General features: G+C 38.6%; 1 long non-coding RNA gene across 1 annotated transcript in view; it reads right to left on the bottom strand.

Annotated features, from left to right (window-relative positions):
* The window catches only part of LOC129464685 (uncharacterized), a 47,244-nt gene extending 29,110 nt beyond the window's left edge, over window positions 1-18,134 (bottom strand). Inside the window, exon 1 of the long non-coding RNA XR_010116117.1 lies at window positions 17,782-18,134. This is a non-coding gene — a long non-coding RNA (uncharacterized lncRNA). The remainder of the gene's footprint in view (window positions 1-17,781) is intronic.
* Between the last annotated feature and the right edge of the window lie 259 nt (window positions 18,135-18,393).

The following is an 18,393-nucleotide window of genomic DNA, read 5'->3' as shown; positions in this document are numbered from 1 at the left end:
TGTAAAAAATTACATGAGATGAGAAATTCATTTGCATTAATATAAGAAATTTTAGCATTAAATTAATGAGAGAAAAATTAGTTATTGAACTTGTCAAATATATTTCAACAATTATATATTTTAATAGTTTTTTAATGTTTAACTTCTTACTTTTGCAGTTTCTTGTTGACAGTCATATTCAAGTATTTGAAGCTATCATCATCAAAAATTTTCATCAGTAATTTCAGGTAGCCATTTCAAGCATAAATCTCTGATTTAGTTATGTTGTATTCACAGACGCAAGCAGCTCAAGTTCCTCATTAAGGAAACTTGAAATTTTTGAAATTTTATTTGGAAATTTTATATAAATTCTGTATTCTAAATATTCCCTAGTAATTTGCATTTTACTTTTCCTAACTTAATTGTACAGTATAAACTTCCACAGTGCACATATGCCAGTGTGACATGCAAACATTATCGACATGCAAACGTTATCATCATGCAAACATTATCTATGAGCAGTGATATGGTTTGGCTGTGTCCCCACTCAAATCTGGAATTGTAGCTCCCATAATTCCCACCTGTTGTGGGAGGGACCCAGTGGGAGGTAACTGAATCATGAGGGCAAGTCTTTCTCATGCTGTCCTCATGAGAGTGAGTAAGTCTCACGAGATCTGATGGTTTTATAAAGGGGAGTTCCTCTGCGCATGCTCTCTGTCTTGCCTGCCACCACGTAAGATGTGACTTTGCTACTCCTTTGCTTTCCACCATGATTGTGAGGCCTGCCCCACCAAGTGGAACTGTGAGTCCATTAAACCTCTTTTTCTTTTTAAATTACCCAGTCTTAGGTATGTCTTTATTAGCAGCATGAGAACAGACTAATACAAGTGCCATGTCATTAAAACCAAGTGAGAACCCTTGAATAAATATTTACCTTACATAAGAAGTTTTGGAGAAGTGCAGTTCCTGGGTTAAGTTGGATGCCTAATGACATCTTCATGTACCCTCAGTTCTTCGCTCTTTGGCTCTGCCATCCCCTATGCTTTAGCCTTTGTCCTCAGTGTGTCCCCCTCATGGTTGCATGATGGCCACAGCGGCTGCAAATGTCGTATCTTCATGCAACAATATCCAAAGTTTAGAAGAGAGAATTCCTCTCCTCGGGCACACTCTAAGGGCGAGGGAGGCCTTTGTAAAAGTTTCCCAGCAAACTTCTCATCACTTCTCAATGGCCAGAATGTACTCATGTGCCTTTTCAGGAAGGGAATCACCACATAAATTAGTCAGATCTCTTCACTGCAGACCTCAGAAACTGATTCTAGCTGATAAAGACAGTTTTCTTTAAAAGATAGTGGCCAAAGCCCACTAATCAGTGTTAGCAGCACTAAAAGGAAGACCCACCAATGTTCATCTTGTGATACGAGGCAATACAAGTACTTAGCACTTCCTAGAAAGTATTCTTGCCGAAACATAAAATTGAACCTGAATCTTGTCAAGTCTTCAGATCCAATTACCAGTTTAAAGGAAATGCTGTGGGTAGAGGAACTAGCTAAGCATCAGTGCAAGGGGAAAATTCTCTAAATCTGGGATATAGTACATTCTACAGAGCAAATCATCTGGTTTTTCCAACAAATCAATGGTTTCAGAAAAAAAGGGAAGGCAACTATTAGAATAAGAGAGAATTAAGAGACGTCACAATCAAACACAATGTGAACCTTTTTGGATCAAGCCAGACAACTATAAAAAGACATATTTAAGACAATCAGGCCTGGCGTGGTGGCTCATGCCTGTAATCTCAGCACTTTGGAAGGCAAAGGTGGGCAGATCACCTGAGGTCAGGAGTTCGAGACCAGCCTGGCCAACATATAGTGAAACCCTGTCTCTACCAAAAAATACAAAAATTATCTGGGTGTGGTGGTGCATACCTGTAGTCCCAGCTACTTGGGAAACTGAGGCAGGCAAATAGCTTGAACCTAGGAGGCAGAGGATGCAGAAAGCTGAGATCACACCACTCTACTCCAGCCTGGGTGACAGAGCAAGACTCCATCTCTCAAAAAAAAAAAGAAAATCAGGGAAAATAAAACATAGAATGGATATTAGATAATATCAAGAACACTGGATACTGTTAATTTTTGTGTTTAAAATGGCATGGTAAGATATTTATTGGTGAAATGGCATGATGCCTGGTATTTGCTTTAAAATAAGCAAAAAAGTAGTGAAAGGGACTAGATAAATCATGAATGACAAAATTGTTGATAATTTTTGAAGATGGAAATGAGTATATGGGGCTTATTTTATGACACTTTCTAATTTTATGTAGCTTTTAAAGTTTCTATAATACAGTATAAATATTAAACAAATACTAGATAGCTCTCATTATTTGGAGAAAGGCCTTGTGTTAGTCTGTTTTCATACTGCTATAAAAAGCTGTCTGGAACTGCGTAATTTATAAAGGAAGGAGATTTAACTGACTCACAGTTCAGCATGACTGAGGAGGCCTCAGGAAACTTACATTTGTGGCAGAAGGAGAAAGGGAAGCAAGGTACCTGCTTCACAAGGTGGCAGCAAGGAGAAGTGCAAGCAGGGGAAATGCCAGATGCTTATAAAACCATCAGATCTCATGAGAACTCACTATCATGAGAACAGCTTGGGGGAAACCATCTCCATGATACAATTACCTCCACCTGGTCCCACCCTTGACATGTGGGGATTATGAGGATTACAATTCAAGATGAGATTTGGGTGGGGACACAAAGCATAACCATATCAGGCCTGAACACTTTGCTGGAAGGTAGACTTCCATCAACAAAGTCTCTAAACGATGACTGAGAACTGGCCTACTGAGGAGGCAGCCCCAGTGATTCCACCCACTGAGCACCAGAGGAAACTGCTGCCCCCAACCGGTGCCTCTTCTGCACTAGGAATTCATCTTTGAGACCACAGAGAAACTGATGCTTCTGATGCAGCAGCCCTTGAAAGCCAGACACCTTGATTACTACTTTAAGCCTGTAAAAGATGGAAATGCCAAACAGAGTCTGTTTCCCCGCACTGCTCCCTTCTCAACTGAAGACTTATACAGGTGCATCTGAGAGATGGAGTCTGTATTGTGTCTTAGCTGCAAGGGAGTCTGTGAATTTCTATTCTGGATTATCCATGAACAAACCAGAATTTATAATTCCACCATGTATGTGGCATGTCCCAATTTCCCCCAAATATAAAAAAGTTATCCAAAAGATGATGAGCAGCCATACCCATGACAGATATCTACAATCCACTACACCCTAATCTTAATCCCTGGAGCTTGGGAGGGACTCAACCTTCCCTGAAACACGTGGATACCCCATACCTGATTAATACAGGGTACTGATGGAAAGGAATAAAAGGAAAGGGGCATGGAGGGCCGGGCAGGGGTGGCTATTGGATAGGCGCCCAGAGCATGTGTCACAGATGGTAATGCATCTGCATGACACAACTGCAAGTGCCCTGGTCAGGAAACAGAGACTTGCTAATCTTGAGTTAGTGATAGCCTTGGGTTAGTTATTTAACCTGTCTGCCCTCAGACCCAATAGGAGAGCTGACTTAGATCAGTGGTTTTCCTTTCTTTCTTCCTTCTTTCCTTCCTTCTTCCCTTCTTCTCTTTCTCCTTCCCCCCTTTCTCCCTTCCTGTCTTCCTTCCTTATTTCCTTTCTTCCTTTTTCCTTTTCTACCTTCCTTCCTTCCATCCTTCCTTCCATTTTCCTTCCTCTTCCATTCATTCCTTCTTTCTATTCAACAGGACATGCTTTTTACATTAGCTAACCATAGATAAAACCATAATCTACAAACAGATCATCAGCAAACTGTCGTAGTGGAAGCTGAAGGGCAGAACAGGGTGAAAGGGGAAGGTCCCACAGCCCTGTTCTTTCTCCTTCTCTCCTTCACCTCAGAGAAACCCTTGGAAGCTACATCGACTTCTAAAAAACTTGCTATACTAGGTGATATTTTAGTTACTTTTCCTCCTGTTCTAGCATTTTATTACTCAGTGACTCCCCCTTGGATCAATTGATAGTTTATACTTTGCTTTACATTAAAGACAATAGAGTAACAATAGAGCTCATTGTTCTATTAAAATAATATCTAATCAACTAGAGGGCCACAGCAGTTCAATTTTATGCTGTCCTGACACTGCTTACTGCGATGAGTCATTTGTCTGTTCTGTATCTCAGATTTTCAGGCAGTAAGGTATTCAGGTCCCCAAATTGTCAGAATGTAGACTATACATATATATGCTCTCTATCCATACTCTCAGTTTATAAACTCCTTGGGGAAGAGGTTCTGCCTTATGGAGAAGAAAGACAGAGCCTCTCCCTATCTGTCAGTCCTCCATAATGACTTATACACAGAATATGCTTAGAACATGTTAGCACATCATTTGATAATATATAAATATAATATTGATGTTCTGGGTAGTTAATATCCTCTTAAATTGTCACTAGTACCTGTACCTATGGAGATTGGCTTGGGAGAGTGTTCCTCCAGGCCGTGGGAGCAGAGCCAGGAGCCCATCTGAAGCCACTGACACATAGAAGCATTTTCAACACTGGAGAGGTGGCAAGCAAAGCTGCATCTCTGACCATCTCCCTCACCTCCAACCCTATCCCTTGGAAAACTGATTTGTAAACTCTTTCGCCTATTTCCCCAGATCCTTTTCTTTCTAGTCCACACATCATCCATGAACAGCACAACATTTTTCCTACTTAGAATCAGTGAAAAATTACATAGATGGGTGAAATTCAAGGAAAGACTCTCTTCATCACCAGGGTTGATATGGCTAGCATTTTTCTTACAAGAATCAGACATGTCAGGAGGCATTAAGATGCTATGATGTCTCTTTGATAGTCTTGCCTATCACAAAGAAGGGAGCAAAGGTTATAAAAAAACTACTTAGCATTCTGCAATAGGCAGTCCTTTCAAATACAATTAGCTTCACACAGTATTCATCTGTTCTTGTATTTGCTAAAAGACAAAGTGGCCTATTAGTCCATCGTGTCTCTCCTCTGCCTTTCAAATCACGTTGAATGTTTTAGCAGAAGAACTGAGCTGCACTCTCCCCTATAAATTGTATAATTGGAAAGCAATAAATTTAAAGATCTAAAAGGAGCAGAATAAAGAAAGTGTCAAACAATGACTTACTCTAATTAATAACCATTTAGGTCTCCCATTTGGTAAAGTGCTTTGCAATTGTCATCACCTTTTACCTTAAAGCCTATTCATTTTGTGAGTATAATATGATTTCATTTGTGAGTATGAGAATTATATATGGCTTTTAAACAACCTGGAGCTATTTAGTATTTAAGAGCTCACTTCTGAAAATTACATCGGCACAATGAACAGTTAATTTGCTACATTGTTATAAAAATCTAATCTCACCATGGAAGTTAATGCTTTATTTATTTCTAATTGATAAAAGAATTAAATATATACACACATTATACAGTCAACCCTTGAACAATAAGGGGATTAGGGGAGCCAACCCACCACACAGTCGAAAATCCACATATAACTTTTGACTCTCCAAAAACTTAACTACTAATAGCCTGCTGTTGACCAGAAGCCTTGCTGATAACATAAACAGCTGTATTTTGTATATGTCTTATATACTGCATACCTATAACATACAGGTAGACTGTATACATTGTATACTGCATTCTTATAATAAAGTGAGCCAAAAGGAAAATATTATTAAGATGATCATAAGGAAGAGAGCATATATTTACTATTTATTAACTGGAAGTGGATCATCATAACGTGTCCATCCTCTGCAGGCTGAGGAGGAGGAGAAAGAGGAGGGGTGGTCTTGCTTTCTCATGGGTGGTAGTTACTCTACAAGTTTTTTCAAATTGTCAAAAATATCCATACAACTTTTTAATACATTTATTGAAAAAAATCCACATGGTACGTTGACCTGCACAGTTCAAACCGATGTTTTTCAAGGGTCAAGTGTATATTAAAACTGTTACGGTGCCTAAGTTTCTCAAACGCTAGTGGTATTTTGGTAAGTCATATCTTTAGTCATGACTTGATTTTTGTGATTTATTGTCTTAAGTACCAAGCTGCTCTAATTATAACCAGCCATACAATTGAGTTCCAACTAAGGAAAATTTCTAAAGATATTGCTAATATGAATAGTTTCACATTAATGGCATGAAACATTTAATATCTGTCCTACCAGGGACAAAATATCATTTTTTGAGAAGGTTAATGATATTGTTTCTAACTTACAACTGGCTTGCAGAAATCTTTGTTTGAAGTTTGTTTGTAAAAAGTACAGGCTGGGCGAGGTAGCTCACACCTATAATCCCAGCAGTTTGGGAGGGTGAGGCAGGCAGATCACTTGAGGTCAGGAGTTTGAGGCTGGCCTGGCCAATATGGTGAAATCCCATCTTTACTAAAAATACAAAAATTAGCTGGGGGTGGTGGCACAAACCTGTAATCCCAGCTACTTGGGAGGCTGAGGCACAAGAATTGCTTGAACCTTGGAGGTGGAGGTTGCAGTGAGACAAGATCGTACCACTGTACTCCAGCCTGGGCAACAGAGCAAGACTCCACCTCAAAAAAAAAAAAGAAGTGTGTACTATGTTGGAGTTGGGAAGATGTGGCCACCTGAATGCTGGAACAGTGGCATATGGGAAGGGCTTTATAAGCTTTCCTAGATTCTCATTGCTAGTGTGTCCCATGCAGAAGGAAGAAGAATTTCCCTTTTTCCCTTCAAGGTTTTATTAATAAAATCTGTAGACATACAGAGAAAGAGTTTTACAGTAAATACCTACACATCCATCTCTATATTCTACAATTAAGACTTTCTATATTTGCTTTTTCACATAACTATCCATCTACTCATCCCTCTCACCATTCATCAATCCAGTTTAGTATTTTGGTAAAATTCAAAGTAAGTTGCAAATGCTAGTGCACATTGTTTTAAATACTTCAGCATACATATAATTAGCTAAGGTTCTATATTTATTTACAGTTCTTTATGGCTGTTTTCTGTAAGACGTATGTATGTTGAAATAAACATACATCTTAAGTGTTCCTTTGATTAGTTTTGACAAGTATCTGAATAAATTATCAAGATAAAGAACACTACCATCGCTCCAGAAAATTACATCTTGTCCCTTTCCAGTCAATTCCTGCCTGTACTCCCCAATCCCAGGCAATCATTGTTTGGATTTCTTTTCACCATAGTTTTGTTTTACCTACTCTAGAGCTTCATATAAATGGAATCATAGTGCACATATGTTTCTGTGTAAGGCTTTTTTACTCAGCATAACGCTTTTGAGATTCATCCATATAATTGCCTATTTGTAGTATGTTTCATTTTTATTACATTGTAGTATTTCTTTGCATGAATATACCAACTTTGTTTATCCGTTTTCCTGTTGATAGACAGATTATCTCCAGTTTGGAACTATTGTGAACAAAGCTGCTGGTACAAGTTGGGCTTGTCGTTGTGTGTGCGGACATACACTTTCATTTCTCTTGGTCCCCTAGAGCAGTGGTCCCCAACCTTTTTGGCACTAGGAACTGGTTTCTACATTATACAGAAATAAAGTGCACAAAAAATGTAATGCCCTTGAATCATTGTAATATGCAACAACTCACCATAATGTAGAATCAGTGGGAGCCTTGAGCTTGTTTTCCTGCAACTAGATGGTCCCATCTGGGAGTGATGGAAGACAGTGATGGGTCATCAGGCATTAGATTCTCATAAGGAGCATGCAACCTGGATCCCTCATATGTGCAGTTCACTATAGGGTTCATGCTCTTATGAGAATCTAATGCCATGGCTGATCTGACAGGAGGCGGAGCTCAGGAAGTAATGTTTGTCTTACTGCTGAGTTGAAAAAGCTCTTTATGTATTTTGGATACATATGCTTGTGGTGAATTGTTTTGTCATATGCATGTACCGTGAATTTTTTCTTGGAATGTGTCATTTTCATTCACTTAAAAAATATCTTTAATGAGCAGAAGTTTAAAAACTTTCTCATGCTTAGTTTTGTAAACATAATTTATTGAAAATATTTTTCTTTCCTCATTGTATTGTTTTAGCATCTTTTAAAAAAATCGAATGACCCGTAAGTGTTGGTCCATTTCTGAGATCTCTATTTTTTTCACTAATTTATTTGTCCCAGTACCACCCTGTCTTGATTATCATAGTTTTAAAAAAAATCTTAACATCAGGTAATTAAAGTTCTCTAAATTTATTCTTTTTCAAAATTTCTTTTAATATTGTAGGTCTTTGGAATTTCTATGTAAATTTTAGAAATAGCTTGCCAATGTTTGCAAAACTCGAAGTGGGATTATGATTTGAATTGAATTATATCACTAGAGCAATTTAGGAAAAGTTGGTATCAACATTATTGAATCTTCTAATCCATTGACATGATATATCGCTACAGTTATTTAGATCTTTAATTATTCTCAGCAGTGTTTTAGTTTTTCAGTGCAGATCATGTGTATCTTTCGCTAAATTTATTCTTGAGTGTTCTTGAACTCTTTTTTTTGAACATGTTTTTGAAACTATTGAAAACAGAATTTTAAAACTTTTATTTTCATTTATCTGCTTTTGATATATGAAACCACATTGATTTTTGCATCCTGGTACAAACAAAATCCATCCCTGTAACTAAATCTGTCTCTTAGTTCTAGTAGTCGTTTTGTAGATTCCTGAGGATTTAATTGTGAACATTCAAGTAATCTGCAAATATAATAATTTTTAATTCTTCCTTTCTTATTTGTATGTACTTTATTTTTTTCATTGCCAAATTGCACTGGCTTCAACCTCCAGTACTATGCTGATTCAGTTTTAAGACCAATCAGCTGGGCACAGTGGTTCATGCCTGTACTCCCAGCACTTTGGGAGGCAGAGGCGGGAGGATCTCTTGAGGCCAGGAGTTTGAGACCAGCCTGGCCAACATGGCAAAACCCCATTTCTACTTTAAAAAGAAAAGAAAAGAAAAAAACAGCTTAGCTGTGTGGCTCATACTGTTGCAGGAAGTCAGGGACCCCGAACAGAGGGACCGGCTGGAGCTGAGGCAAAAGAACATAAATTGTGAAGATTTCATGGACATTTATCAGTTCCCAAAATTAATACTTTCATAATTTCTTAGCTTGTCTTTACTGCAATCTCTGAACATAGATTGTGAAGATTTCATGGACATTTATCACTTCCCTAATAATACTCATAATTTCTTATGTCTGTCTTTACTTTAACCTCTTAATCATGTTATCTTCGTAAGCTGAGAATGTACGTCACCTCAGGACCACCATTGTATAAATTGACTGTAAAACATGTATGTTTGAACAATATGAAATTAGTGCACCTTGAAAAGAACAGAATAACAGTGATTTTTGAGGGAACAAGGGAAGATAACCATAAAGTCTGACTGCCTGTGGGGTTGGGAAGAATAGAGCCATATTTTTCTTCTTGCAGAGAGCCTATAAACGGACGTGTGAGTAGGAGAGATATCACTGAATTCTTTTCCCAGAAAGAAATATTAATAATTGATACCCTGGGGAAGGAATGCATTCCTCGGGGGAGGTCTATAAACAGCCGCTCTGGGATTGTATGTCTTATGCAGTTGAGATAAGGACTGAAATACGCCCTGGTCTCCTGCAGTACTCTCAGGCTTACTAGGATTGGGAAATTCCAGCCTGGTAAATTCTAGTCAGACCAGTTCTCTGCTCTCAAACCCTGTTTCCTGTTAAGATGTTTATCAAGACAGTATGTGCACAGTGGGACATAGACCTTCATCAGTGATTCTAATTTTGTCTTTGCCTTGTGATCTTTATTGCCCTTTGAAGCATGTGATCCTTGTGACCTACTCCCTGTTCGTACACCCCCTCCCCTTTTAAAATCCCTAATAAAAACTTGCTGGTTTTGCGGCTCAGGTCATCATCATGGTCCTACCAATATGTGATGTCACTCCCAGAGGCCCAGCTGTAAAATTCCTCTCTTTGTACTCTTTCTCTTTATTTCTCAGACTGGCTGACACTTACGGAAAACAGAAAAGAGCCTATGCTGAAATATTGGGGGCTGGTTCCCCCGATATCACACATCTATAATCACAGCTAATTGGGAGGCTGAGGCATGAGAATTGCTTGAAGCTGGGAGACAGAGGTTGCAGTGAGCCGAGGCTGCATCATGCCATGCACCCATGCACCCCAGCCTGGGTGACAGAGCAAGGCTCAAAAAAAAATCTTGCATTTTTGCTGATCTTAGTGGGGAAGTTTTTAGTAGGCATGAAACTGCCTATAGGTTGTTTTGTAGATGCCTTTATCTGTTTATCTATTACTAATTTTCTGAGAGGTTTTTTGTTTTGTTTTGTTAACATAAATGGGTGTGACTTTTGTTAAATGATTTTTCTGCATCTACTGATGACTTTTCTCCTTTACTTTGTTAATATGGTGAATTAAATTGATTTTAAAAAGGTAAACCAACCTTGCATTCCTAGAACAAACCCACCTTGGTCTTAATGTATTATTCTTTTTTATATGTTATGGAATTAACTTTGTCAATATGCTGTTAAGAATGTTTACAAAGGATATCTGTCAGTAATTTAATTTTGTTTCTCATGGGGTTTTCAGAGGTTTTGTTTGTTTTGTTTTTGTTGTTGTTGTTTGGGTTGTTTTTTTTTTTGAGACGGGGTCTTGCTCTGTTGCCCAGTCTGGAGTGAAGTGAAGTGATGTGATGTGATCATAGCTCACTGTAGCCTAGACCTTCTGGGGCTCAAGTAGTCCTCTCACCTCAGCCTCCCCAAGTGGCTGGGACTACAGATGCATGCTACAACACCCAGCTAATTTTTGTATTTTTTTGTAGAGATGGGATTTTATCATGTTGCTCGGGCTGGTCTCAAACTCCTGGGCTCAAGTGATCTTCCCACCTTGGCCTCCCAAAGTGTAGGGATACAGGCATGAGCCACCACACCCAGCCTGTTTCTCATGTTTTTAAAATCAGGTGTTGATATCAGGGTATGCTTGTCTCATAAAACAAGTTTTTGAAAAGAGTTTATTTAAAATTGGTGTTATTTCTTCCTTAAATATTTGATACAATTCACCAGCAAAACCATCTGGACCTGGAGTTTTCTTGTTGTAAAGATTTTAGATAAAAATTTAATTTCTTTAATTGACAAAGCTATTCAGATTTTTCTATTATATCATGAGTCAGTTTTGGAAAGCTGTATTTCCAAAAAAATATTTTTGTTCTACATTGTCAAATGTATTGCAAAATTTTCTCTGAAATATTCCTTTTATTCTTTTCATGTCCATAGGCTTTCTACTGGTATTCCCTTTTTAGCTCCTGATATCCACAATATGTGTCCTTGCTCTTTTATTCTTGATCAATTTATCTATAGTTTTATCAATCACAGGAAACTGCAAAGATAAAAATAATGCATAATTCAGAGAGCTTTAGCTTACTTGAGGGCTAAGTCCTGACATGGACTGACATGGATTGGTTCCCAAAACTCTCTACTAGATGGTCATATCATGAGACATTTGTTGTATGTAAAATCATACAATGATTTCATTATTTCACAGCATGTATTCATTTACTAATCCATAGATAATGATGCATGAACACATGAGTTATGTGATTAAAAAAAAAATTCGGTTGACCAAAGTCTATCATTATGGCATCAAGGTTAGGTAGTATATCCTAGTAATTAACTGCTCGGCCACTGGAAATAGGACAAAATTGTGTTTAAATCCAAGATATAGCTGAGGTGAGTGGATGGCTTGAGCTCAGGAGTTTGAGACCAGACTGGGCAACATGGTGAAACCCCACCTCCACAAAAAATACAAAAATTAGCCAGGCATGGTGGTTCACACCTATAATGCCAGCTACTTGGGGGGGCTGAGGCAGGAGAATAGCTTGAGCCCAGGAGGCAGAGGCTGCAGTGAGCCAAGATCACATCACTGCACTCCAGCCTGGGTGACAGAGTGAGACCCTGTCTCAAAAAAAAAAAAAATTCTGGATATAGTGCCTACTAGCTGGGGATTTTAAACAATTTACCTCATTTTTCCAAGCATCTAATGTTGCTAGGATTAAATAAGATAATACATTTAAAGTATTATGCAATTATTGACTCAGTGTGTTGAAAAAAATTTTGGCTGTTATTTCTGTCATCACTACCACTATTACTACCTGGTCAAATTTAATCTTAGATAACAGAATTTGGCATATTTGTGTGTATCTTAGTCTGTTTTCCATGGCTTACTATAGAATACCTGAAACTGGGTAATTTATAAGGGAAAATAACTTATTTCTTATTGTTATGGAAGCTGAGAAGTCCAAGGTCAAGAGGTTGCATCTGGTGAGGGCCTTCTTACTGCTGGGGACTCTCTGCAGAGTCTCAAGTCAATGCAGGGCAGCACATGGTGAGGGGGCTGAGTATGCCTTCTTAGGTCTCTCTTCCTCTGTTTATAAAGCCACCAATCCCACTCCCATGATAATCTATGAACTCATGAATCCATGGATGAATTAATCCATTCATGAAGGCTCTGCTCTCATGACTCAACCACTTCTTAAAGACCTCACCTCTCAATAGTGCCACGTTGCAGATTAAATTTCTTTCTTTCTTTCTTTCTTTCTTTCTTTCTTTCTTTCTTTCTTTCTTTGAGATGAAGTCTTGCTCTGTCGCCCAGGCTGGAGTGCAGTAGCGCAATCTCAGCTCACTGCAAGCTCCACCTTCTGGGTTCACGCTATTCTCCTGCCTCAGCTTCCCAAGTAGCTGGGACTACAGGCTCCCGCCACCACGCCCAGGTAATTTTTTTTTGTATTTTTAGTAGAGACGGGGTTTCACTGTGTTCGCCACGTGGTCTCGATCTCCTGACCTCATGATTCATCCGCCTTGGCCTCCCAAAGGGCTGGGATTACAGGTGTGAGCCACCGTGCCTGGCCTGCAGATTAAATTTCAAAATGAGTTTTGAAGGGGACAAATATTCAAACCATAGAAGTGTGTGTGTGTTTGCATGGTGTATGTGTTTGCATGGTGTGTGTGCACGTGTGTGCACACACGTGCACACTTTCTCCAGTTGCATTATCTCAGGAGTCTTTACTTCCTGTCCCAAACTTTGTAAAATGCTACTCAGCATCCATTATTTTACCAGTACTGTGGTTGTAAATCACCTCCAGAGAAAGTTTTGATATCAAATGGAATGTAGTCTTTGTTGATTGAAATGATTTCTGCACCATTTTCATTTTTGCATAGTTCTTTGCAATTCTTTGGGGATGATGGGGGTATTGCCAAGGCTTTTTCCATATGTTCTCAACAACTATCCAACCAAGACCAAAAAAGACTTTAAAATTTAACCCCAAGCAAACAGGAAACTGACTTTTTCTTTTGGGAACTTAGTCAAAAGCCAACTCTTTGTGGTTTATGTGAAGGTTCCTCTCACAAAGTTCAGAAATTCATCTTACATTTTCAGTGTCTTATTTTCCTCTTTTTTCAGGCTACCTGCAAAGATTTTATCTCTTCTTTTACCTTACAGAAGCCAACTCCAGAGATAATTGCACAGATTTTTAAAAAAATACTTTCTCTTTTTCTTACAAAACTTCTTTATTTCTTTTTGAGATGAAGTCAATCCCATAGAAATACCAGACAGCCATACTGTCTTTACACAACTATAAATAATTTCTCCATCCAAAAACAAATACAGGTACCTGGCACATTGTTTATGTAACCTATTAATCATTATTTAGTCAAGGAAAAGTCAAGCAATGGACAAGCCCGAACAGATGATGTGTCTTTTGTGGAGAATCTTTTGGCTTATTTATGAAACAACTCACATTTTGAAGCCATCATGTTATAGTATAAGACTGTCAAGCTATACATGAAACTCACGGGAATTTTTTGACTTTAAAAAAGTGACAGAGCTAGGCAATTTTTTGGGGGAAAGTGAGGACTTAATAAGCACACACATCTTGTTTTCCTCATTCTTTTCCCATCTTTAAAAATATGTATTCATATGTTTTCATATGGCTGTAATCTGGGGGTGTGCATTGTTTTGTGTTCTATTTCTTGCGTGCCAGTACTTTCTATGCACATTTCCATATAATGACATAGACTATATATTTTCCATCATTGCCTAAGTAGCATTCTATCATGTTAAGATAAATGTAATGTGCTTTTCCATTTCTATAGTTGAGAATTTGGATTGTTTCACATTAGCTACGTACACTAATAAACATTGAGCAAATCAGGATTTCACTACCTGGATTATCCTCTTTCATTTTGGTGGTTATTTTCCTACTAAATATTATGAACAGTTCTGTGTATCATATTAAAGCTTTCTTTGGGAGGAAAGTTGGAAGGAAAGCTTTATTCTGAATTAATTCTTTGTAAGCAAATTTTAATTCAAATATAGAAGCAGTAATTACTTTTCATAACCACTTTATTTTTCAACCTATGAGGCATTTCAGAATCATAGAGTAAAAGCAAGAACTTTGGAAGTAACGTATTGTACACTTACTACATACCAGATACCAAGTTAAAGAAAATGAGCCCTGTAACAGGAACTCTGCAAGCGAAATACTAATACTTTGCACCTGTATTTGCATATGACGTTTTGCATTTCAAATGTTTTATCTTTAGTTATTACCTAGAATTATTCCTTTATATCATGCCAGTGGTTTTGTAAAATAAAAGAGGACAAATCCATTGACTTGTGTTTTATATTACTCTGCCTTGTGGATGAGGCATTGAAAACATACGGAACTTATGCAAAATCACATAGTCAATTCTTGGTCAAGCCAGAATAAAAACTCATTTTAGTGACTTCTTTTCACAATTTTGTGCTTGAGACTATATCAATCTCCCCAAATTAGGAAGGTAAACCAATTCACTCATGTGAAAGCTTAATTTGTATGCTACTTATCATAATCGGATTAATAAACTCTTAGTCTTCCCAGCATAGAATCCTATTATTTTCAAATATCTTGTCATTAAAAACATTATTTCCCAATGGAAAAATGAGCAAAGGCCATAATTTAAAATTTCACTTTAGAAAATATTTATTGGGTGTCTCCCATGTATCAGGCACTATTAGGGATCAAGCAATAAGCAAAATAGTCTCTGCTCTTGTGGCTAACATATATTTAATTAAAATGTTCAACCTTATTAATGATCGAACACATACATAAAGAAAAATAACAATCATATGCTTTTTTTTTTTTTTACATCAAATCAGTTCTTTAAAATAAAAAGAGAAAATAGTCCAGGTCTGCAAGCATGTGTGAAACTGATACTTTTATACACTACAAGAGGAACTGTGATAACAGAACCCGCTTCTGGGAAAGAAATTTTGCAATATTGAGAGAGGGACTTAGAAATCTTCACATGTTTTGATTCAAAAGTCTCACTTCTGGGAACCTTTCCTAATAAAGGAAAGGGTATATTCACAGATGTTCATGTCAGAGTTCTTTATAATAATTTTCTTTTTAAAGGAAGAGTGATGATGAAAATAATGAAGAGAAATTCATGAGGCATCCAAACAATAGAATAAAGCATAGGTTTTCAAATACGATGTTTGATAAGTTTCCTGCATCCATTATCCCGCAATCATACCCATCCAGGGAGAGTGGAAATGAATTCTCGCAAAGGGCTCAAGAAAACCTTCTAGAAAAACAAAAATTTCCTCATTCAGTCTTGCCTTTCCATGACTTTTCCATAAACTGTGTGTGGTGTATCTGGACAGAAGGCACTGTGCTTGCAATGGCAAGGTTAACTCAAAGTTAAATTTGGCCAGGTCAGGAGAGTTCTGGGGAGGGACCTGAGTAACAGGGGGTAAGGAGTGGGGAGGTGATGATGCTGACCAGCTGTTCTCAGGGCCTTGAGAGACTTCCGATGACCTTCCCCTCCTCTCTGCCGGTCGCTTCTGCTTGTCTCAGTGCCGGGAGCAGTGTGGCTGTAAGGATTGCTGATTTAAATGGATGGAATGAAACAGTGGAACAAACTGGCCACCAGTGGAAATATCACCAAGTATCAATTTGTTGCTCATCCATGTTGAATAGAAAAGCCCTTAGTAAGACACTTTACTTTAATATTTCCCTATAGTTGGAAATATGAACTAGGAAACTCTAGTTCCAAGGGCTTTAGATTATGTATGTTTATCTATATTTCTTTTTTTATGAATCCATGTTTATGTATTTATATGAATGCATCATTTAGCGATTGTATTTAGAACAAAATGTTATTATACTATACTACATAAAACCTTTAAGGTGAAACTAATCCAGAATGCCCCAGTGTTTTCCAAATAAAATATTTAATTTAATTCAACTCAGGATTCTAACAATATGCAAAAGTTCTGTGCCTCACATCAAGTATGTTCTACTGAAATGTTTGTATTCAATTCAAAAATGTGCAGCATGCCAGGTGCGGTAGCTCACACCTGTAATCCTAGCACTTTGGGAGGCCAAAGCAGGCAGATCATCTGAGGTCAGGAGTTCAAGATCAGCCTGGCCAACATGGCAAAACCCTGTCTCTAATAAAAACACAAAAATTAGCCAGGTATGGTGGCACATGCCTGTAATCCCAGCTTCTTGGGAGGCTAAGGCAGGAGAATCACTTGTACCCAGGAGGCAGATGTTGCAGTGAGCTGAGATCGTGCCATTGCACTCCAGCCTGGGCTACAGAGTGAGACTCTGTTTCAAAAAAAAAAAAAAAAGTGCAGCAAAGAGGGGCAGGGACTCATGGGACACTGTGCAAAATACTCTGGACTGGCTTACTAGCTGTAGAGTTTGAGAAAGGTGATTCCCAAACTGTAACTCTTTACCTTTGAGTTACGGTGTCTGTACCTGTAAAATGAGAGTGTTGAATCAGTAGACTTCTAAGTCCCTTTCCAGTGCTCTAACAGAGCTGATATGCTGGGCTTCTAGGAATCCATGCATCACCCATGGTAATTACCAGGAGCTTAAGGGCCCAGACTCTTGCCTCTTTCTCTATTCTGGATCTCTAAGCATGTGCTGTGATTATGGAAGTGTTTGTGTCCACAATTCCAGGCAAACACACATGTTCCAAGGCCTAATAATAGTGAGATACAAGGGAGGGACAGAAGCCAGAGAGGAAAAAGGTGGTTCTGGTATTGAAGGCAGGACCAAACATCATGCAATAGACAAACAGCACCATAGAGAAGCAATCCTGAACACTTCCAGCCAGGGCTGGAACAGCCTTTCTTGGGACAGACTCTAACGCTGTCACCCCTCAATGAGGACCACTTTAGTCTGCTCTCACTAAGAGCAACCAGTCCCTTTAATCCTCCACACTTCTGAGTCAGGAATAGAAGAGTCCCTAGGGTTCAGAACTGGATCTCAAAACTCCAGCAGCAAAACACATAAGCCTTATAATAGCTTATAGCATTAGAGTTATTCCTTTCTTTAACTGGCCCCGGCTGAGCATCTTTCTATTGCCAGGAAGGTTTTGGAGATAGAGGCATGAAGAGAACATAGTCCCTGCCCCCAAGAATATCCAAGTTCAGTAGCAAGAGCCTTACATACAACCATTAACTAGTTTCTCAATTCCAGAGTATTTACAATCTATATAGTCATCAGAGACATGATCATGCAATACCTACAATGATGTTTTCTTTGATCTTGCCTCCTGGGCTAGTTAGCAAATAGCTGTCATTCAGTTCGAAGTCTACCTTCTCGACTCTGTTTTATGATGCAAACCATCTTTCTGCTTTGCTAGCTGACACTATGTTGGGCTCTGCCAACAGAATGGCTACAGGTAGGCTGTGAGGCTGAAGAAGGAAGCAGAGACTTACTCTTTTCTGCCTGCGTCCTAGTCCTGTGAATGTCACCCAGCACCGCTTCTTCACTCTGGCAGTGACAGTTCCTTCCCATTGCAGTAGAAGAATCCAGGTGGCAGTTTTCCCAAACACTTACAGAACCATCTTGGTTGCACTGCCCTCCAAAATGTGGACACCAGGCTTCTCAGATCTGAGCCTCAGACTCCTTTGAGCTGAGAGACATCAGCACTAGCAAGCGGCATCCACTCTTCAGAGGCCCAAGCTCCAGCTCCATAGCGCCCACCCTCTACATTCTAAGTTTTCATCATTGCAACTTCTCCCTTTTGCTTCCTCAGCCTTAGGGGTAGTAGCTGCTTCTTGCGGTTGTTATCTTCTTGACACCTTAAGAGCTCTCTTTATACTCTTTCAGTTACCTAGTGAGCAGCTTAAAATAAGGGGTCTGGTTTCTGTCTCCTGATAAGACTCTGACTGATAAACATCCCTGGCTAAATGGAGAGGTGGCATAGAGGAGTGGAAAACAGAATGAGCTTTGGAGTCATCCACACCCAGATTTGAATTCTGACTCTTATAATCTGCTAGCTCTTTGACTTTGAAAGCTACCTAATTTATTTGAGTCTTAATTTGCTG

This window comes from Symphalangus syndactylus, chromosome 16 (genome assembly GCF_028878055.3).
Source record: "Symphalangus syndactylus isolate Jambi chromosome 16, NHGRI_mSymSyn1-v2.1_pri, whole genome shotgun sequence".
In the NCBI taxonomy this organism is placed as follows: Eukaryota; Metazoa; Chordata; class Mammalia; order Primates; family Hylobatidae; genus Symphalangus; species Symphalangus syndactylus.
Note: the sequence above shows the minus strand (reverse complement) of the source record. Positions and strands in the feature narration are given on the sequence as shown.